The sequence below is a fragment of the Neodiprion fabricii genome, chromosome 4 (genome assembly GCF_021155785.1).
Source record: "Neodiprion fabricii isolate iyNeoFabr1 chromosome 4, iyNeoFabr1.1, whole genome shotgun sequence".
Classification (NCBI taxonomy): Eukaryota; Metazoa; Arthropoda; class Insecta; order Hymenoptera; family Diprionidae; genus Neodiprion; species Neodiprion fabricii.
The window spans coordinates 19,853,452-19,877,388 of record NC_060242.1 but is presented as its reverse complement, the minus strand read 5'-3'; the positions used below and the strand labels follow the sequence as shown (position 1 = coordinate 19,877,388).

The 23,937-nt window shown below is 39.2% G+C and overlaps 1 protein-coding gene across 3 annotated transcripts in view; it reads left to right on the top strand.

The window, feature by feature from the left end:
* The window catches only part of LOC124180521 (beta-1-syntrophin), a 232,998-nt gene that overhangs the window by 38,959 nt on the left and 170,102 nt on the right, over positions 1–23,937 (top strand). The window lies entirely within an intron of this gene.

Genomic DNA, 23,937 nt, shown 5'->3' with positions numbered 1-23,937 from the left:
TTTGGGGTGCTTTGCTTGTCGTATACATTTTGATAATAACGGCAAATCTAATCTAAACCCTCATGTGATTGTAGTCACCGACTCGGCTTTATTCACACGGACATGACTCTTTTCTTGATGGATTGAGAGTGACTCGGTTTATTTCTCATTCATTAATTTACGTATGCTTAATGGAAGTATAATAACGATAGCGTTGTGAACCGGTTTCCTTTCTTTGTTCTCATAGCAATTTTAAAGTAATTTGTGTATGGTAAGTAAAGTTAGAACAAAATTTTCGTAAGAAATTATTTTATAGTGTTGTTTCTGTGGTTGGCGTTCTTTTTTTTTTACAATTTATCAAATCCTGTCGAAACGAATTGCAAAAATCATTCAAACTCTGCTCAATCAATGATTAGAGTACACACTTTATATTCACATATGGCGACCCGGAGGGATGAATATCCAGGCCAAGCAGCTTCTAGAGCTGAGTTCAAAAGTCGATTTCACTCTACTTTTTCATCTAGTTGTTCCCTGTCCGGTCGATGGTGTCGCAGTAACGACGCATTTAGATAATTGCTTTTTGTGCGGTCATTAATTACACCAGATTTTGTTACCCAGCTGGAAAATTGCATGGCGCAGGTAAAAGAATTAGGGAATATTGATTACACGGGAGTGTTTTTGAACAGCTCTCTGTTGATTTCGGAAATGTATCCGAGGTGGACGTTGTTTAAATTTGTCATCACTGAATAACATCTGAATATTTTTTATATTCCATGTCACTTTTTCCTCAAATTTGACAAATTATCTACGAAATTAAAGAATCAGGAAAATTTTTGACACGAATTTTTCTTTCTTTTTTTTTTTTTGGTACATTTATATATTTCCTTTCGATTTTCGAACAAATAAAGTGAAGTTTTCGACACAACTTGGTTAGAATATCTGAAATTTTGTCTAAAACCGTTTTACCATTCAACATCCAAGACTTCGTTCTGTATTTTATTCATCGTCTAATTGGAAAAGAGCAGCGTGAGTTCAAGACTGAAAGCTAGAAGGAATTTTCCGTCACGAAGAGTGTGCATGTTTGGCGCCTGTTTAGCAAAAAGGGGGGAAAAAAAGCATTCTTCTTCGTGAAAGGCAGCGATATGTTTGGCTGCCAGCTTCTGATTACATAATTACATTTTGGCAGCAGTTTGAGCCTCGGCTTCTTCGCCAAAAGTTTAAGATATAGGTATAACAATTCGTTGAACCGAATCTTTGAGAGGAGTATTTCGGTATACCAATGCGGAGTTTTCTCAGCTAATCGGATCTGCCCGTTTCTTTGCCGCAGCAATTAGGCCGCAGAAACCGCCCCGCGTCTCACGGTTTTCGTTTGTTTCTTGAAACGATCCCCCTTCTTTGTACAAACTTCACGTCTTTGCCAACCCTCGTTCCATGCACTCTTCACTCTTCTTCCAGATCGAGTCAATAGCCGGAACATTTATTCTTCAAATGCACGGTGCAAATCGAGATTCGGTTAATGCAACAAAAAAAAAAAAAGAAAAACCGCTGGCGGTGTGAACAAAATCAATTTCTTTTATCAACAAATGAGCTTTCGAATCGTCCGTTAACGATAAGCTTTTTCTTTTCTAATACGATGTACAAATCTTTCACGCAGACTCTAGACTTTTCTCATTTTTCGATTGTATCTCTAGTCTCGTTGGATTATTTCAGGGGATCAGTGCAGTTCGAAGTACAGCTACTGTAAACTCCTCCTCTGTTTCCTCTTGTCTGCAGGTTGATGTAAACGTTTTTGATGTCCTCTTTTGTTCTTTCAATTCAGAAACAAACGTCGAATTTACAGGAAAGCATGAAAATTGACGTTTCAGTAAAGTTGAGTGTCTCTCATATTGTGTAAAATTTTTTAATACCGCGAAAGAGAAAATTAATGTTAAAAACATTATAATTTCGGTAACCCTAAATCGAGATTCTCATGAAATATTTCGTAATTCGATATTATGTTAAGCTGACGAATTGTTTTCTGAGACAAAAATAGTCGACAGCGTAAAAAGAAAATCTAATTTGCACTCGAGGTTTGGATAAGAAAAAGTAGAGAGATCAAAAATTGGCAGATTCACAAGTTATCGAGTTTTTAACTACGCGAAAATGTTATTAGAAGAATTTCAAAGTTTAGAGGGAACGAAATACAAAAGCCAAATCAGAATGTAGAATGCCAAAACTCGAAACCGTTAAAACTCTGACGATTCTACACTTAAAGTATTCTATACATTGATTCTGCACGTATTAAAACCCTGTCAAATAGTTTTTTACGTTTTCGAAAATTTTGTAAAGCTTTTCACCCCTTCTATTTTTCGATGTTTATACATTATTATACCCCCGTGAAAACGGGATAGAATTTTTGGTCAGATTCCGTCGGCGGGGGATAGAAATCTGTCGGTACGAGCGAACGAAACGATTTCGTTTATGGGGAAACAGAATAATTTGTCCGATTGCGCCGAGATGAGAGTGGAAGGTCCGACTTGCTCGGCTCGTTTTAGCAACACAACGTTGTAACAACGCTGCAAGGGTAGGCAGGTATAACTTTCTCCCATAACATTTACTCTAACGAGACCCGGCAATTATGTCCGCGGATCACGAGGTGCGGATTTCGCACGGGATTTTGGGGGGGTGAAACAAACCCTCGGACCACCCTGCGACAACTCGGAGGGTGCGACAGCGATGTCTGGAAGGGGTTGCCTCGACTTTCCCCCCCTTCTTCTTTCCCCTACCCAACCATCAGCGTTGTTCAATCCGCGCCGCGACTCGCCCTCGGAACTGTGGTTGGTGTACGCGCAGCTGTTCATTAGGGGTTGGAAAAATTCACATTTCTGATTCGTAATCGGAGGGAGAAGCGGAGGGCTGACTGACTATATTGGGCTCGATTTGCGTCCGACAAATTCAACCGAGATTGTCTATCATTCCGTGAAATTAGCTCTACTCAACGCTCGTTCGAAACCATTCTTTCGGAAAATAAACGCACCAACCCTTTTGCGGATTGAAATGAGGGCGGTGATATTCTCAAAATCTGTTTTATTTCTCGTCTTATTTGATAGTGAAAATGGGAAGGAAAAATCTGCGCACACGATTTTTACGAAAATATTATCAAATGCGTCGTAATTGTTTCGAAAATATGTTCTGTATGATTATTCATTTCTATTGAGACCATTTTGTAGACCTTATGAATTTTCGAATTATCGGTAGAAATTTTTACTCCGCATAGTGAATGTAAATAAAATGAGACAAAAGACAGGGAGAGGGAAAGAGAAAATGCGATATTAGCCAGAGATCTGTATATATGTAAAATAGGGTTAATCCGAATTCGCGAAAAGAGGATTCAAAGAGAAAGAAAGAGGCAGCGGTTTTCATGATACTCGGATATCCCTTTTCGTAGAGGGATCACGGATACTCGTATTAAAGGAGATTCGAATGGTATGAACTCGGACTTGCAAAGGCATACGTGATATAATCGCGTCATTTTCCGGTATTTTGGCTTGCCGGATCGCAAAATGTGCTCCACAAACTTTGTCAGAGATACACATATTCGGCCCGCGTCTTGTAAAGGTATCGTACGTATCTCATTTCATCGGGCTTGCAGAAACAGTTTCGCTCCGGAAACGCGATCGGCCAAATAGAATCTATCTTCACAAGATTTGACGCTTCACCCCGGAAAATACTCTTTCATACTCGAGCGGCGTTCCGGAAGTTAACAATCACACTTTAGATTCGATGTGAGTTTTGGGAAAAGTCAGTTGATCGAAGCACGCCATGAATTCGTCGATTCCTCAAACAGGGTTTTGCTCCAATAAATTTGCCGGCCATAAAACGATCGCCGTCAAATTTCTACGTACGGTCAATTGTTTTCATTTCTTACCATCGTAACGAAAAATATATTGTTCCGGGTACGAAATGGAGACGAATTTCTGTAAGATTTATCACCAAAAAATTTCTCATGTGTTACCATTACTTTTTATTAGCGTCACTCGTACCTGCGATATTTTTTTTTATACAACTGTTTGGTTAACATGAAGCTGGAAAAAAAATAAATCGATGATAAGATATCGTTTGATCGAACAAATGTAGTCAACTAAACAAACATATTGAATTTTGCATTAACTAGAAAATTTACCGTTGACAACTATAATTACATTAAATATTTACTTATATCATGTTTATTCGTAATTTTGATAACATTCATCAATATTATCAGAAGTTTTTCTAGCCTCCGTAAGTACCGGCACTCGGCCAAGGCATAAACCTTTTTCTAGAAAAAAGTTTGTGTCTTGGCTGAGTGTCGGTAAATGCCGGTATGGGAATCTGTATTCAGAACCGGTTTTGTATACTTATTTACATAATAAATGAAATTTTTCTCCGGTGTTGTTATACGACAGAAATCCCTTTTCAAATTTTAAGAAACTGCGAGCTTTGGAAGTCGAGGTAAAGATCCCGGAAGGGTTATCAGGAGTGGTAAAGGCATTCCGCGAATTAGAATTTGGGATCTGAAATGCAAACGGGTTTTGATCAGAATATCCAGAAATAGGATGTGGCAAGGATTCTACCGCCTAGCTGCTCGGCTTATTCGCTAACCCGCACCGAGTTACGGAGTCTCGAAATTGGAGGCGTTTATTAAATTGCCATCCCAAGGATCTCCGCCGCTTAAATTTGAATTAACTGGCCGGCTCGGCTTACGCAAGGATTTCCACCAGATTTACGGCTAAACGCGGGCAAAACAGAATTTCTCTTCCTTTCCTTTTCCTTCCTCTTCTCTTAAACCCACTTTCCACCTTCCACAGAATTAACTCGATCAGATATTCGCACTTTACGTCACAGTTTCCATCCTCGGCGACGTAGAGAATTCTCATCAAATTTCGAAGCCATCGTCAAATTTGATGTCGGGAAATTTTTCGCCACCTTTACACGATAACGCTTAGACGTTTTTACAATCAGCGAAATTTTCGCACAAGTAACCATTTTTATGTGAATTTAATTGCAAGAGTTGCTTATTGCAATATTATCCTGTTTATTCTTTTGAAAATGAAAACAGATCAGGATCGTGCGATAAGTTTTCATTGATGAAATCTGATATTTTCGAGTGGATAATCATCAACCACGAATATTGAAACTGGCATTTCGGGGCCGAGATACGAAAAAGCGATTACCTTTCCTTTCTACCAAGCGATAATAACGCTGGTCATTTTGCACACAAGAAATACTCAAATCTACCATTACGTGAAATTGCGTGCGTGCTGAGTTCAGCGGCAGAGTGAACCGTATAATTCGTTTTGTCACGTTACAAAAATTGGATCTTGCAGTTGTTTGCTGAGTGTAAAAATAGTGCAAACGAGCAAAGCAAAAAAAAAACAACACTTTCAATTTACCAGAATTCCAGGAAGACGCGAGGACGGTAATTTGGAACAATTACACATCTTTGTTCGTTAGTCTGATAGGATTTTAATGAAGTTTCATAATGCCGTCGCCCCTCTTTTTCAGGATTCATTTGAACTGTCGAATAAAAATATTTTACATGATAACATTAGCCGCTGAGGGTGAAATCTTTTTTATTTTTATGGTCACAAATTTCTGTCTGAGCTTTCAACGTAGTCCCAAAAATTTCCGCCGAATTCGATCATCGTCTGTTAAAAAATCGTCGCGATGTTTGACAGAGGTTCGTGTTTTGATTGAAAATTACTAACCATCTGTCCCACTTTTACGGATCGTTACGCAAAATTGAGAGGAGTGGTGCTGGCAAGAGTAAGGCGATGAAATATCGCGGGTAGAATTCAACACCGTATACGCGGCGTGTAACAGATAACGCCTTACAAATAACGAGAAATTCGATATTACAGATCCGAGATAACTTTATTCTGCAGGCACTGCAACAGCTCGAGAGAATCGAATGTCGTCACGCACGACGGACATATTCGAGTGCTGAATAACGCGTGGGAAAAATACGTACAATATTTATTACATCGGGCAATGAAGGAAAGAAATTGGCAAGACCGTGATCTTTTTTACCGATGCGATGGTATAAAAATTAGAAATTCCGTCATTTCTTTTTTATAGTAAACGATATTGGAAATGTGTTAAGTATTATTTTTACACTACGCGCTTTCGGTAAATGAGAAGCAATCTATAAAACAGGTTCGAATTTCGTTCGAAAAAATATCGTTCACGGTTTAAGATTAACGAAGAGCGTTTCGGTGCAGCAAGAGGGTTGAAAATTGGCGTGTATTTATAGTGGCGTTGGTCGAAAGGGCGCAGCATTAAGGTCGTGCGATAGGAAAAAGGAGGGGGAAAAGCCTGGGAAAACCGGATGAGGAAAGTAGGTAAGTGGATTGATTCTATCGGAAAGTAGGTGTATGTATAGGTCGGCGGTGGCGAAGGGAGCTGAAAAGTGTCTGATCGAAAAGTTTTTGAGGAAATCGAAGGAAGGATCTCTCAGGAAGTGGCCATCTACTGACATTTACACACCGAATGTCAAGTTTGTCGGCTTTTTCCTCTCTTTCTCTCTCTCTCACTCTTTTTTTCCTTCTTCTCCGGAAGAAACTTATTCTCACTCTTACCGCTAAACCACCCCTCGTAGTATGGTTCCAGCATTTCTAAGGGGAAATCTCGACATTTCCGATCAGTGCACTTATCCAAACCCGTAAAAACGCACTTCGATTCAATCGATTAGTTGCAAATAAAGAGAAATCATTGCTCGGCGGTATATAACGGTATAAAAAATGACGACGTCAATTTTATTACACTTACGATTAGTGGAATATCAAAGTTGCCTTTGCGCAAGAAATTTTCTCTGAAAAAAAATGTAGAACGGTTCCTGATATAATATGTAAGGTATAACTATTTGCAATGTAATCGGAAATCTGTAATCTGCAAGACGTTGCAAGCGTGATTGGATGAGGGTTGGAGAGAAATTGATGGAGAAGAAGAAGTCGAAGTAAATAGCTCATCTCGGAAAAGTTTGTGGCACGCGCTGAGGCAAGCACCTCTCGCTGGCTCGACTGATTATATTATCATTCGAGTGTAATATCTGTTCCCTCGACGTTGAATACTTAATCGGAATGCCAACCCCTCCCTCCCGCCCGTCTAAGGAATTACTCTGATGAACTCGGAAAGTGCGGGAGGATACCGAATCTGCAATTAAAGAACTTTTCCAACAAACTAATTTCAATTCTTCTCTAATATACTGTTATATATTATTATGTGCGCAGTGCATTTACTAGAAATTTACGTGTTACATGCAATGCGTGTGGCGATTTTAATTTTCTTCACTTTATCAATTTTCACCTTAAGCATATTTTTACCACGAATATTTATCATCACTTCATTCGCGACGAAAATGTATAAAATATTTTTATATAGAATGTATACGACATGTATAAAGTTATTTAAGGTCAAAGTTTAGTTTACTGTAAATTTCACGATTTTTTAAAACTTTTTCAGCGAAATTATCAGACTAATCGTAAAATTTTATAGGAATTATTTTATAGAACGTTTCATTTCATTTAAATTATCTCATAAAGTTTTTGAAATCCCTGAAGGATCTTTGGTTATTCGCACTAGAACGTAAATTTATTTTGAAAAATCCTGACACATATTAAGATCGCTAAAGATACTTCAAGAATTTCGAAAACTTTGTGCGAGATAATTTGCAGGAAACGATAACGTTCTATAAAACAAGTCCTGTAAAATTTTACGATTAGTCTGACAATTTCGCTGAAAAAGTAGAAAAATCGTGAAATTTACTCTAAATTAAACTGTGATCTTAAATAACTTTTGCAAGACTAGATTCATCATAAAATGATGAGACAGCTTTTCCGTAGAGCATTCAATTTATTACAAAAATACCTTCCGGTCTTATCAGTATGCTAATGCGTTGACGTGTTTTAAAATTCCAAAGTTTGCAAAAAATGTTTCACGTTACTTAAATGGGAAATAAAAATTCGCGTTGACGCACCTCTTAATATTAATATTCAGAGCTCAAACGTTGACGGTACTTTTTTTTTCTCGCTATTTGAAACAACATTTTTGACTTGAATTTTGAAAATACAAAATAGCAGATTTTTTTTTGCACAGAGTCTAATTTTATAACATACATGTATTATACCAGTGGAGAATTTCGATGGTTGGAGAAAAGTGAAAAGGGCGGGAGGGGGATGCGAAATATAATAGCCACCCTCGCCCAGATATTCCGCAATTAAACAATTCGAGAATGTTGAAACTTCGGTGGCGTCGAGACACAACGAGTCGGTTTTAATCAAGTTTCCTCAATTTATGTTTCAGGTGAGTTGCAGGGTGACTGTTCATAGTGTCCGTATTATATCATTGCGCCGTTTTAACCACTGAAACTTTAAAGTTGAACGGCTCACTGACAAAGAGGTAAGCGAGTTTATTCTTCAATGGATTCCTACTTCTATCGTACAACAATAATCTAGATTAATATGACGAAATATGCAGTTCCACGTTATTTACTTGTTGTTTTTATTACGTATACGTAGCATTAAAAACCACGCATTATGTATTTTTGTGTAACGAGGAAAGTTGTACATTTGACATTACCACCAAGTTTATTATCCGGTATGTATAATGTCGGACTATATAGCTGGTGGATATGTATATGTATGTATCACGGTGCGTCAGGGTAAATATTCTTTTTTTCAAACGCGCGTCAAAGTTTCGGTAGAGCATCTGAAATGGAATATCTCAGCCAAATATGAGCTCTTAATACTGATATTTGTAGGCGCCTATTTCAATTCTTTCGTTTTCCATACAAACAACTGTTCAAAGAATTGGAAAATTTTTGAATTTTTTTTTCGTCCGTAAACGGCTCGACTTATAAACCATCTAAATACAGACTCTTACAGGAAATTTCACGTTCTATGAAAAACTAAGTAACTACTTTTTGCAAAAATTCGAAACATTTCCGATTTTTTTTTTTCACATGTGATTTAAACAGAGAATGGCAAAAATAAAATAGGCACTTCTGAATATCAGTATTAGGTGCTAAAATGTGGCTCTAATATTCTATTTGAGATGCTTCACCGAAATTTCGCTGCGCGTTTGAAATAAAAAATCTTTTTTTTTTTTTGGCACAACCTACGCATATATATACATATACATATATTCGCGATGTCATTATACCGCGTACGGCACTCGGCGCCAGGGTTCTCGGCCTTTTTTCACGACATAATTGCGAATGCCTACCCCGTTTTCTAATTAATGGCGACGACTTAAAATGTACGTTGCATCCGTGTACCGTGTACCGTCTACCACCTACCTATATTATACCCAACGATCTCCGTTACGGTCCGGATGACGGAGGAAGACGCCGAGCGACGCCCGAGGAGGCAACACGCGTCGTATGTTATTCATCATCACCTTGCGTTAGAATTCCGGGACACGGAGGCGACGGAGACGGATTATAACTCTCCTAGAATTATATTATGTATGACGGTCCTTTCAACGTTGTTCGTGTTAAATATCACATTGATATTATTAAGAAAATAGTACGCTGCTGCAACAATCCCTGGATGAGGGATAGCTAATTTGATCAAATTTCGCGTTGCAATGAGAAAATTTTAATTTGTTACGGTAAGTAGAAAAATTGAGTAAAACAGGTATCGTTAAAAAAAATATTATTCGAATATTGTTGGAATTACGAACAGAGTGCTAGACTTTCCGGTAACAGCTACGAAACTGATTTTCATTTTGTATCTGGAACTATATTTTTCGATATTCGTAAAAAATGGACTGAACGGTAATTGGAACTAAAAATATCTCTCAGTGTTTGGCGCGAGGAATTATGCGACACGGACTAGACGTATATTAACGAAATTATTAACCGATGAAAGCATTTCGTTCTTATAGATCTTTGGTCAATAAAATCCAAAATGATGTATGAAACGTCTACGGCGGATCCGGTTTAAGAAAAATCAACAAGGCAAAAAGCGTTTGTTACATTCCGTAACTCAGGAACTAATTAAGCTGGCCGCTCCTGACAATAAGCTTGAAATCTAGCATTTAACTTGAAATGTATTTCAAGTCTCTAGTACATTGCAATTGCGTTGCCGACTTATATCCCGTTGGAATAAAGCTTGATCGCTGAGCTTTTTCTTCTCTTTTAATCAACATACATCGTACATGCATGATGCACGATGTATAATCCGCGGAGATATTCAGGACGTCCGGTAATTCACAAATTAATTACAATCAGGCTATAAATTTTTACATTGTCACTTGAAACTCAATTTATGCGTAGGCGAACATTCTTCAGGCTTATTCTTTCAACGCTGAAGGCTCCCTTTGTCATTCCGTGATATCTTTTTCCCGGTAAGTTCGGGTCATCCGGACATTCTCCAGGGCCGTTTTTTCATTGTTAGAGGTTCGTTTCACGATTATGTGAACACCTTCCCTCCCAGGATCATACGGGATATTCGGAACATTCGAGACATTCGGGACACCCGGACATTCTTCAGGCCCCCGTCTCCCATGGTTAAACACTCGTTTTATGATTCCGTGATACCTTTTTTTTTCGACGGACGTTCGGGACGCTCGGGATATTTGGGACGTCTCGGTCATCCAGACGTTCTTCAGGCCCGTTTTCTCGTCGTGTCAAAATTGACTCCTATTCACGCGATACGTACAGGTATAAATTTCGACCGTTGTCCGAGTCGTTCGGGACGTCGAGATGACCCGGGAAATCCATTTTATTTCGATTCGCGATCCTAAAGCGGAGTTAACCTTACTCTCGTAAAAAAAAAAAAAAAAAATTAATCAACCCCGCGATTCTCGTCTGTCTCCAAAGCTGATAACTAGCTTGGCTTCGGAAGATTTCCATCCATTGTGGGTTAAGTAGACAGAAAGCGGCTCTTCTCCGCGATTAAGTCGCTTAGGCGTAACGCGGTTTGAAGAATTCGGGAGGATGAAGCGAAGCTTGCACCGCGTGGAGAAAGCTCTTCGCCGTTATGCAGGATTCGAAAATTACGAGGCGATTCCTAAACTACGCTTCAAGTACAGTAGTATTATGACGATAAATTAGCGGCTCAATTTTTGCGAAATTGGACTGAATTGGTTTTTCTTTTGATTCAATCGTAATTAAATATCAGCAGAACTTCGAAGAGAAAATTATTTTTTCGACTGGAATTTCATTTACGAAGTAACAATTTTCCGTTTTTACTACACGAACAGATTCGACTCGGTTTTCTTTTATTTTTTTGAGAGAATCAATCGAGAGAATGAAGTAATTAGCAAAAGGAGAAAAATGAGACTCGCGTTGAAATCTAGCAGGGAAAGATCCTGAGTAAAAAATAATAAATAAAGTTAAATACTCGGAACGTTTGTCGATTCAGAATTAATAAGAAAAAAATAAAATAAACATTCAACGATCGCCGCGGTGATTATAAAAATTATACACGAGTCTTGTGACTTAACGTCAAACTTGAAGCTCCTTCGAAATAATATTTATTCCAAAATTATATAGCGTGAATAATTTGCGATGTGAGGGTAGCCTTACGAGAGGTTCTCTTGATGCGGGTTCGTTGACAATTAAGTCGGTCCTCGGAGTCAAAAAGAGAACGGAGAAGCCTCTGCGGCCGGTATCCGCGAAATTCTCCGAACGTAATTAAGGAGGTAAGGAGAGAGTGGAATATAAGGGTTCGGTTGGCTCGTCCCCGAGTCTCTTCGATTCTTCACCCCGCGTCTCCTTTTCGCCGTCTCATTTCACTCTCTCCTCTCCGCGTCGTCCTTCTCTCTTAATTTCATCCTTCACCTCTTTATCGTTCTTTTGCATTGTACACCCTTAACCACACATTCTTAGTTTTTCCCTCGAGCACACTTGTTTCATCTTACCGCCCGGGGTTTCGAATTCACAGAGAACTGGCGATTAGAAATATTCCTCCACCTCCCCCCAGTATTATACATATAATTATTAACGCGTTATTAAAAATTGCAACCTCTCTGCGCACCGTCGATATTACACGTATATCATACGTTTTCCTCTTTTTATTCGACTTTCTATTCTAAAAATTGTCTCTCGCAGTCCCGAGGAGTTTGAAGAGGGTAAAATGTCACCCCGAAAAACGATAACTTCAAATCTTGTGTAAACTGGCATTGTACATATACGTATATACGTGTATATATATTTAAATATATGTACAAAGATAAGTTATGAACTCGAAAAATTTCCGCCTAATCTCTCTCCCAGGGCTGAGCAACCCTTGGGGAGGAAAAAAAATACAGATCGTATCCCGTTTCTTCTTCAAGTATCCACGAAACGCCGTAATCATATCCACGGAAAATCAATGAATTCTCATCTCTTGGAAAATTATTATTTTTCACTCCAATGAAAATTAAATGGAAATTGTAACGAGGGGAAAAATTATCGAAGCAAAAAACGTATGAATAAAATATCGGGGATGTGAAATGATATTTTACAAGTGAATAATATTGCGATATTTGGAAAGATAATATACCCTTCTTGTTATCGGAGTATTGTCGAACATTTGGAAAGTATAATCTGTGTATTTTGTTTCCGTTACAATACATTTTGTCTATCTTTCTCCGCATTGTTTGTTTATTTGTTTAAAAAAATAAAAAAAATATATATTTCTTTTTTTGCTTACCCTGGGTTAGTATACAAATGGTTACATTAAGAATAATTGCCCGCGTTGTTTCTGGGTTTATATTCATTTCACTGCAGGTACGTGGTTGCAGGGAGTTTTAAACCACGATTTACAGTTTTGCTAGAAAATAAAGAAAAAACAAGAAGAGAAAAAAAAAGTAAATAAATAAAATAAATAAACATAGCACGGAAGAAAGGATTAAAAGTGTTGTATAATAGTCCTTTTTACTCGACCGAGAGAAATGAAACACAGAGTACAATGTACATTGCACATGAATCGACTGTAAAACTTTCGTAATGTTTGTAGGTGTGTGTACGAGTGAAATGAAAATCAGTAGCATCGTCGGTGAGAAATTGACTGAAAATTTTCAACTCTGTACGGCTGGCACAAGGAATTATTTCTGTCAATTCAGAGGTGAAGGATTATTCTTGCGTTATATCGTACAAAAATGGTAACCGGCATTTGGTTGAAATCCTGCAGGCAATTTTTTTTTTTTTTTTCGAATTTTAATCGCGATTATGAACTTGGAAGAGGGTCTGAATGGGCGGGGACAAAAAATTGTCCGGATCAAACGATTATTAACAGATATTTCTGTCTATCGTTGGCGCTTGAACGACACGAATTACGCGTCCTGTCCGTCAATCCATCAGTCGCAGCGCAACTGAACCGAACTGAGCCGAGCTTGAACGCTGTACTTGTGTGAAATGTCGATAATAAAAAAGGAGAGAATGGTAAGGAGAGAGGGAGAGAGCGAGAGAGAGAGAGGGGGGGGGGGGGAATGGAAAACAGAAAACAATAAAATATCCAGATAGGAAACGAACGGGGAGAAAAAAAGGAAAAAAAAAACAAAAAAAATAAAATAAAATAACGGAGGGAACGGAAAATAGATTGGAACGAAATAATGGAAAACTGGTAATAACGTAACTCGGTGCAGATCGCTTTCAGCTATACGAGCCTCTTTTTCCTCTCCTATTCTTCACGCTGCTGCTGCAGTTATACGTTCTGCTCTGCTGTGAGTGACATGCGAATAAAAGTAGCCAGTCAGACACTGTTTATGTATGGATGGGGAGAAATAGGAGATGGACAGTAGAAAGAGAAAAAAAGAAAAGATACACTAAACGGAAGAACGACAGAGTTGGAATGAAATGGAATACCAATTAGCATAATTATACAGTTTTGACGAGGAAAAAGATTTCTTTCTTTATTTCTTTGTCATTTATATATACATATTTTTTTTTTTTTTTTCGAATTTTCTCCCCGGAAAAGCGATGGCACGTTATCAAGGTTCATTATAAAGTTCGTAATTTTTTCAAAACTTCAAGCTTCGAGACCATTTAAAAGTTTCTCCGTAGTGCAGGCAGACATTAATTTTAATTTGACTGAAAAGTTGAGGAAAAATTTCGTAAATATATGTAAATGTTGGTGTATAGATGGTTTAATACTGGATTGAATTATATAACTTTCACGAGAGTGAATATTTATTCGTACGATGCAAAGAATTCGCTTGTCAGTTGTTTCAACTATCGACGAATTTAAGGGGTGAATAAAAATGGTGGGTGATTGGTCAAATGATGAATTATTTTTTGTTTTTTAAATTTCCAACGGAAATAAGGAGAGGAAACAAAAGAACAAAAGGGGTGAAAAGAGACGATAAATATCGACGAAGATGGACGAAAAAAGTAAGAGGAGCGATGGCTTATCGATCCCGCGTTGCAGGTATACAGCGTGTACAGTTCAGTCTACACACCGCCAAAATGACTTTCTCGCCGTTTCGCTTAAAGACACTATAACGCTATCAAGACGGGTCTTCGGGCTGCCGAAGGAAGAAGGAAACGGAAAGTGGGAATGGGGCGAGGAGAAAAGGATTGAGACTCCTAAAGCTCGGGCAGGAAGTCGCTGTGAAAATAGTAAAAACCCCGCTGAGACGAAGAGCCTTGCATATAATATATATTCAGAATGTATTCCTGCTTTCGTGTCGTTTTACAAGTGCATGCATATGTACCTACGTGATATTATACTCCAGCTATAAGTTAATGTACGTTTTAATGTACGCTCGCAAATTCAGGGAAAAAGAATGGAAAACATTCCACAGTGCGCGGGGGTAGAAGGAAAGGGAGGTGGAAAAAACGTTGGTGGAAGTGTATTTTTCTTTGTTCGTTATTTTTTTTATTTTTTGTTTCTTCCCTCAACTTTGTCTTTCTATCAATTATTCATACTTCAGTTTTTCCTCCTCGCTGTACGTATATATGTAATATACGCCATGTATTTCACACGCAACTGTACATATTTATAAAACGAGAGTTTGAAGTCGTTATATGCATTTACGCGAAAATGAGCGGAACTTGTTTGATAAAAGTTTCGGTTTTTCTTGAATTTGCTTTTCTTTTTTTCTTTTTTTTTTTTCTCAGTCGTTGCACGTATATTTGCGACTTGCTGTCAAACACGATATAACTTGAAGTTTAAATTGGTTTAGAATTATTTTAAAGTTGCGAGAGCGCAGGGGGAGGTCGAGCGGGGCAGGTGGGGGGATTATTCGCTCGGTCTCACCCGCAGGATCAGCAAAATTAGGTTATCACTAATGGCGGGCTTCTATCCAGCCCTCTTTTTTCTCAACCTTCTTTCGTTTTTCGTATTTTGTTTTTTTTTTATTTATTATTTTTATTATTTTCAACCCAGTTCAAAGTGTTGCCACGATTTGCCAGAGTCAGGTTAAATTCGAATATCTCGCATTGCCAATTTTTAAGAAAAATTTCATTTGTCAGATGATTGTTAAACGGCATAGAAATATACTTTTCGGTCACGGCAATGAACGAAAACGGTAAAAAGTACGTTGGAATGATAAAAAGAAACATAATACGAAGCATTCCTTGGTCTTTGATTATTCGTTCGTTTCTCCACTGCTCTCCAGTCAGATCCCCGAAAGCGGGAACTTGCGAAGAGTTTTATTTTTAATATTTAGTCAATTCTCATCGCTAATTCAACTCTGCGCATTGGGCAATATGAGTTCACGAATGAAACTGGACGATCAATCGATTGATCGCACAGCACTTAATAAAATCACGGATAAAAATACTCCAAAGCTCTCTCTGAAGACTGAACTTTATCTTTCAGCCATCGCGGCCTTTTTGTACTTGAAGTTTTTGCGAAATGGTTGAAAAATATTCGCTTGAACTCGTGGATCGCGAAGTAAATGACTTTAACTGGTATTTACAGGTGATCGTGATTATGTACGATATAATTAAGAGAGTGAATTTCGTAACGTTAACGCAACGGTTCATTTTTAATAAAAATCATTACAACCCAAACGTAGAATCGTCTCAAAGCGAGCAATCTATTTTTAACAAGCAAAGCGTACTCGGACTTTGGAAATTAAACTCCTTTCTAAGTTCTTCGAAACTTTTGAAACAATCATTCTAATTTCAATATTTCGTTACATCAACGTTACCGACTTCAATCCGGTGTTTAATTTCACACGTGCAAAGACACGTGTAGCTGCACGGTATTGTTATACGTATCTCTACGTGAAAGTCGTGCAGCTTCGCAGCGGCGTTCAGTGCAGGCTAATTAGCCTCGATTGAAGGGTTACACGTGGTTAACCTTACCCTCTGTTTGACTTCGTTCGGATGACGAGACTAGCTCCGTCTGTCTTCTCCTCTCGACGTGAACGGCACGTTATTCGTACGTGTGTGTGTGTGTGTGTGTAGCATTTGCCACGGTTACCTCGGGTACCAATGAAATTCCAACCATCCTCAAGATTACTATTCAAGCTCCAATCATGCTAATTGTTTCTCCAGTTCTCCTCCCCTACTGTTCTTGACTCCAGCGTCATATGCGGAGTGGCATATTGGATCATTTTATTCTCCTGTCTATAGTTATATTCCGTGAATAAAAACGAAATTCGCGATTAGTTTTATTGGGGAAAAAGGCGAGGGTGAAAGATTGGAAAATAGAAGGGATAGATTATCGAATTTTTAAGGGCACGAAAGTAATGTTTTTACGAAGTTTTAAGTGCAGAAAATTAAAGTATAGGATCGCTTGAACCAACTAGAATGCGGTGTTGTATTTTGATTATCTATATTCTACCTTTCTATATTTCGACTTTTTCTTACTTTGAATTTCTATATGTCGAAATTACGTAAAACAGATTTGTGGATTTTTAAAAATTCTATGTCGCAACCGTTGTATTTTCAAATCTTTCTACATTCTTACTTTCACTCCGTTAAAATTACCTTTCAGTGATTGCATGATTGCATATCGAAATGCAGTTCAGTTTAAACGATATCCACACTGTGATAAATAAGTTTCAATGAAATTCAAACCACAAGTTTTTGTAAGAGAATATAAAACTTTCAGTTTTGAGGGGAGATCGACGTGCATGTTTAATTTCAAGATGTACAAGTGAATCAATTCAACGAAAACTGTACGATCAAAAAATTTTATTCATTCCAAAACTAAAATTCTGACCGCAATATCTCGACGTTGTAAATTTTTTGTCTTTTGAAAATCGGCAATCGTTTGCTGTTTCAACTGTTCCGATCAAATTCCTTTTCAATTCAGCAGTTTAAAAATATTCGTCTTTCTACAAAGAGCTTGTATCAACAAACAAGAGCAATAAAAATTAAAGTAGCAACAAAAGCTCAGCTCGATATTTCTGTTCCACAATATAACAATACGACTCTTTAGTCGTAAGATCGTACCTGGTAAATCGACTAGAAAATCTCGGTAATTTCGGGACACCGATATATGTATGTGCATAATTCTAGCCCTGCAGACGATAATAGTCTGTAAAGCGATAATTCTCAATTAGTAGTCGCGTTGCGCGAGGCGGGTTTCTAATTACATCACGAGTATATGGGTGTTACACGTAATACCTATACAGCCGTTGCGCGATGAGGTACGTACATAAATCCTTACATATATTTATATTTATAAGGTTATACGTACAACGTCAGAAGCCCGCCAATTTTCATTCGACGTCACGGTATAAAAGAAGAAGCGCGTCGCGGTGTGGATAATTAACCGAGTTGGGCGAGGAGACGAGTATAAAGAACTGGAACCGAGTATAGGAAGGGGTAGGTCTTCGAGAAATTTCCATTAAAGGGTAACAAAATTACCCCCCGGCTGCTCGCACCATCGCCATTGCCGTCTCTCCGTTACGCCATCGTCGCCATCCTCCTTCCACGCGCACACACACATAATTTCTCAGGAAATTAATAAAAAAATATCTTTGGCGGTTCTTCCTCCCTCCCTCTTCACCCTCCGCCAAGTGCAGATAATATACCGGGTGGTACTCCATCAACCGGGACACCCCTTCTCCCATCCTCCCCCCCCTCTCTCTCTATCTCTCTGCTTCGCCATATTCTGAGCGCCTCGAGAATCGTCCACCCCGAGTTTTCCCCCCTTCGTCTTCTCGCTTGCAGCCCTTAACCGACGGCTTTCTTTCTCTCTCTCTGCCCCCATCGTCGGTTTTCTCCTCGCGCTATCAACCCTCATTATGAAAGACCGACAGAGAGAGAGAGAGAGAGAGAGAAGGCGGAGAAGCCCTCAGCTCTCAAGAACCGCAAAAATACTGCTCACTCGGATGATTCACGCTGAGGGTAGGAGGATTTTCTTCACCTTTAATTAAGAAACCTTGGGAGCCTGCGGAACGGGATTGTTGAAATAATTAAATCATTAAGGAGGGAAAGATTATAGAGGCTCCTCTTCCAGACTGAAATGGCGCTACCGACAAACCTCTGAACCTAAACCTACCGGAGGGATGCTCGCCGAATATCTTACGACGCGCATATTCACACACACACAAACACACACACACATACACGACACTCGGCTCTAATGATCTGCGGATTCGTTTACTCGCCGAGGTCTTTTATTCATTTGGTAACGCAAATTTCTTGGTCGTTTTTTTATGCTTACCACGATGAGGTACGTTGTACCTTTTGTTGGAGGGAATCACTAATGTTTCGTATCATTCACCTTCTTTACAAATTATGAGAAGTTGGTGCGTATGGAGGAGGTTGCGAAAAAAAAAGTTATAAGATCGATCATCAAGGAAATTAAATAACAAGCCGACGGAAGACGAAGCTGCAAAAGTTGGTCGCGTCGATGTAGGGATTTTATTTTAAGCAGAACCACTGATTCGTGAAGTTTTTACTGAGAATATAGGTATACTCGGTTCTCTTCGATGTCATTCTCAAAATTATGAGACGGTGATTTCTTGTCAAATATTTTGTTACATTTTAACTTCGCTCGCTTCAATAGCGTGAATTTTGTTAAGAATGATAAGAAGTCCGACCGATTTAAGGATGCATCGAAATTACGGTCAGGTTAAAAAGGTGGCGTGTCGGAAATGTAACAAAACTTGACTTTCAAATTAAATCTAATCGTAACAGTTTCCGTGACTCAGAAAAAAAATACTAAGAGACGAAATTTCAATTGTAAACACCTTATTATCGATAGTCTTAGGGGGAGCATATTATTCTACCATTTTTAATTAAAGAATTTGTTTAGTTTGTCCGATACAAGCGAAAAATAGTTCACATTATTCAGACGTAAATATATTACAAATTAAGCTCATCGGTTGGTGAAAGAGAAATCTGACGTGTATAAAATCGTTGCAAATTAGAGACGATACATTTACGATTCCGTGCAAAATACGATATACCTACTTATTAAATTTGTGGATGTTTCACTTTTGCTCGATATGTGCATCTGTAATTTACGTCTCATCTGTTTCGAAAATTTAAAGTCCCGATATCACTCTCGTCGCTATATCCGTTTCTTTCCGTTTATTCTCCTTGTTTCTATCGTCTCTATGTTTACCGTCCTCACGTTCTCTCCAGCTTCGCGAACATCCCTTATCAGGTGTAGGTAACGTTAGAAGTGCTCTGAACACGGAATAAAGCGAACCGTTGAAGCAAAATTTTTCTCTCTTTACTTCGATCACCAGGTAATCCGAAACCCTTTCCCTTCCACGATTAAAATTATCGAACATTCTCTGTCTCTAAACAACACGGATGGATCCCTGATTTCCGTAACTCGAGAAGCAGGCATCATCGGCGTGACAAAGCAACGGCAGTTCCGGTATTCAGAGGGCACGATGTTAGGATGCCTGAAATCCTGAGCACATGTACATGCAGAGGACGGAGAGCCGACTGTATACAGTCGGGCCCTCGGAGTGGTTGGAATTTAATCATTGGGGGAGGCCCGCGAAGTCTGAACTCAATTTCCTGTTGCCTGTTTCCTCCACACTTAATCCGAAACGCCCGATCGGAACCGACCCCAATATCCGGTCTCCGTCAAATTTAATGGCGCCGTGATACGAGCCGCCTGTACCAACCGTCCCGACGCCTAAGCGTCGCGACGACCTTATCGATGATAATTGCTGCAGTTGCCGCGCGTGATAAAACCGCGAGGAGCGAAGAAGCCGCGCCATTATCCTGATAAAACGGGAAACGAACCGAGTTTCGAATTCGCCGGAAACGAATTGCGATTCAAAAGCCGTCCGTACGACAGACAGACGCTTTAAAAGTCAAGGAGGCAGCCGTCCCCTTATCTATACCGACTTATTCTTCTCTCCTGTAACAAACTCCGGACTGATGTCACTGCGAAGTTCGAAGGGGCGGAAAAAACCTTGCAACTTTTTCGTCTGAAAATTCTACAAGAAACTTTGAAAAATTTCCTCCGTGTGTATAACATGTTATTCCGTTGGTGTCTATCATTTACCGCAAGTTTTTATATTAAAATTTTCTTCTTCGTTTTCTTGCCTTTTCATAATTCCTCCCGTATGCCCGATTTAATTTCTGTCAAATGTTGGTTTACTATAAAAAAGAGAAGAAAAAAAAAGAGAATGACGTGCGAAAACCTTGTTCACAGTTTCAGAATTTTTGAAACACACTTAAATTCATTTTAACAATGACAATTCGTTATCTGTGTATCGGAGATTTTGTTATTGTATTATTCTTAATATAACCTGACGCGAAGCCGAAAAATGGTTTTCTTTAGAATCGAAATTTTCACCCCACAGATTGCCGGTAATAACTTTGTTCCAAGTGCCGGTCCGTTTATATATGTATATAAATATATATACGTATAATATATTTGTGGGCGAGAGGTGAAATCTGTGAAAGTAAAAGCTTGTAGCAATTTTGCGTATGTATATCTGTACATACATATGTATAATACATACAATATAATATAATATCTACCTCCGAATTCATACAATTCGCTAACTTCCAGCGCGCGCGTATATAATGAAATATTTGATTGAAATACGGAAAGCGGCGTTTCACGTATTATTCTATATAGTATATTATACATATACATGGATAATCAGGTTTTCACGTTATTCGTCAGCTTGTCAAAATTGCTAAGCGGCTTTGCGTGGAAAAAAAACAATATTACAATTAAACATATTTTTGCGTCTATTTGTCGATCAACGCCAGAAGACGGAAAATATTATAAGGAATGAAATATTGAACGGAAAACATGGTGAAAAAAAAATATATATATATATAATAACAAATCCGGGCAGTCTTAAGACTTCACATTTTCCCATCAATTCTCACACACGCCAGTTATACGCACACATAACCGTTATGGCCACGCTGCTTGCATCGACAAAGCGAAGCGAGGGGTTCTTGTCTTTCAGTTTGAGTCAGCTATATTTTATTCCATGGGCAATAGAGATTTCCCCCTGCGTTTATAAGTCCGTAGGGTGCAGAGCATTCGGGATATCCAACAGCAGCAGAAAGAGAGAGAGAGAGAGAAAGGTGAAAGGGAAAAGGGTGAAAGGGAGGTGGAAAGTAAAACCTTGGTATATTTATGCATCCCAAAAATTTGCGAGCTTGTAAAGCGAGCTTTTTATGAAGGGCGTTCCGAACTCGTACAAAACCGTTTTCTTTCGTTTTTCCTTTTTTTTTTTTTTTTCTCATTTTCGTTTACCTTCGCTTCCGTTGTTCTCTTCTTCTTATTCGCTAGTTTTTTCCTGCACATTCCATTTTATCGGACTGTAATACCTTCCCCGCCCTTATCCTCTTGGAATTTTTATCCGACGAAAAACCCTCGAGAATCGGGTCTTTGCATGCGAAAAAAAAAAAACAAACAATTTTTGCACGTGCATAAAGTTCAGAGACCCAGAGAAGTAAAAAAAAAATAATAAATAATCGTATTTTTTCTGTTCCGGGAAAGAAAACAAATATTGCGGGTGTTTGGCAATCGATTCGGGTTTACCGATTTTCTGATATATCTAGGTATTTCATTTGTGTTTGAATTTTCGTTTAATTGCAATCGAAAAAAAAATATATGACCCGCTTATCCCTGTATATTCGTATAAATCTTTTTTCAGGCAAAGAACCTGAAGTTTTTTTTTTTTTTTCTTGACCATAAATTTTGCGGCACCGAGAACGAAGAAGCTCAATACCTGTAATGAATTTTTGTTTAAGAAAGATAGCAGGTATAAACTGTGAGAATCACGCGATCAGTATGTATATATATTCAGGATTGAAATTGAAGTTCTGGTGGTAGTTTCCTCTCCCCTTATATACGGCATAGTTTTTCGACTCCGAGAAGTAGACAGAGAACTAGAAAGAGAGATAGAGAGAGAGAGAGAGAGAGAGAGGGAGAGACCTGCTGCAGGCTGAGAGCGTTGGCTTAATTAAATTGAATTCGCTGATCCCACTCTTTCCGGCCGCGAGTTGAAGGCGGAGTAAGAGGAAAAGCGGGGTGTGAAAGATAAGAAGTTCCCGCGAGGCTTCAACCTTTGGAAGAAAAATGACAAACCCTTTTCCCAACTCGGATTTCACCCTCTCCGCCGCGTGAGTCAGCAATATAGCCAAACTCCTCTTTCTCTTTCCATCTTTCCCCGCTTCTCTCCGTCGAACAGAAACCCGAACCCCTTTCTTCTCGCTTTACCCCCCCCATTTTAGCTCGCTCTTCTGAAAACCCTTCGTCGCGGTCTTGAACCTAGCAGACGATCTCGCTAATTGTTGTCGATTAAATTGATACTCTCGACGCGAAAGAAGAGCTATTCTTCTTCCCTCGCACACCTTCCATTACTCCCGTTTTTTCTCCCTCCCCTCCTCCCTCAAACCCTTCACGCCTCTTTGCGCGGCTGCAGCAACTTTCCCAACAGAAGAAATACTCCCGGGACAAGGTCGATCCGATAATTCACCGGAAGGCGTTTCTAACGCTAACCTACGACCCGAGGGAGGGGAAACGGACGGGGGAAAGGGGGCGAAAGCTTCTCAGCGATAACCCGGTGCAGGAATTATGCCGTCGCACCCACGAGACGCATTTTCTGCCGCCACACTGACCGGCGGTCGTCATCCGCCCGGCAGTTTCGTCTTTGCGACCCCCGTCATCTTGACGAGATGATCTCAATTTCCCCTAAGGCTCAGCTCCGCTTCTTCTTGCGATCTTGATGGCGCTCGAGGTGCACAGCGTTGTTTGTTTGACCCCTTCGGTCAATTTCACCCGACGGTGAAACGGCGCCGCGATGCCAGCGGAGCGTATCAGCTGTTGAGGAAGACTGTTCGGGGAGCTGAATTTACACGGTACCTGCTGCTCGAGCACAACGATAATTAGAAAACTGGCCTCGCTGGCAGCCGGTTAGCGTTATGTACCTCCTGTAATTTACTTGGCTGCAAGAGGCACCGTCTGGAAAAGGTGCGATGTGCTTTTCTTGTCGGGATTTCGTTATCTGGAGAAAGGAGTAAACGGAAACCACCCTTGAGAAAAAGAGACGTAACCTGAAACGAGCCGTGCTGAAAACTCCGTACGACGGAAAACATTCTTACGATTAGCTTGTTCTTTGTCCACTACCGCGAGGTCAATAGTTTCTAGAAGCAAAGCTGTGTCTCGAACCCTGGAATACAGTCACTTTTAACTCCAAATTGTCAAGTACACTCGTTAATTAACTACTATTCACAAAGATGTTTCAGTTCTTGTTGATGTGAATCGCTTTTTCTGTAATGCCTGTGAATGAGAGGAATAGAATTTTTTTTTATTAAGTGATAAATCATGCTTTCGTAGATAATAACATTGGACTTTACGTTGCAGACGGGAGTGGTCGAAATTTCAACCACTGGGTTGGTCGGACACTCCACGTGAGAAATTCATTGATATTATACACAAATTTCGTGTAAAATAAAAGGTCGATTTCAACGTCAAAATTCCCGTCCTGAAAAGGTTAACATTCAGCTGAGTTGACCTCGGTGTGTGCCTACAACTGCACTGAGAAAAATTTCATTTGTTATAGTAATTAGAAAAATTCAATAAAAACAGGTATCATTGAAAAAAGTGT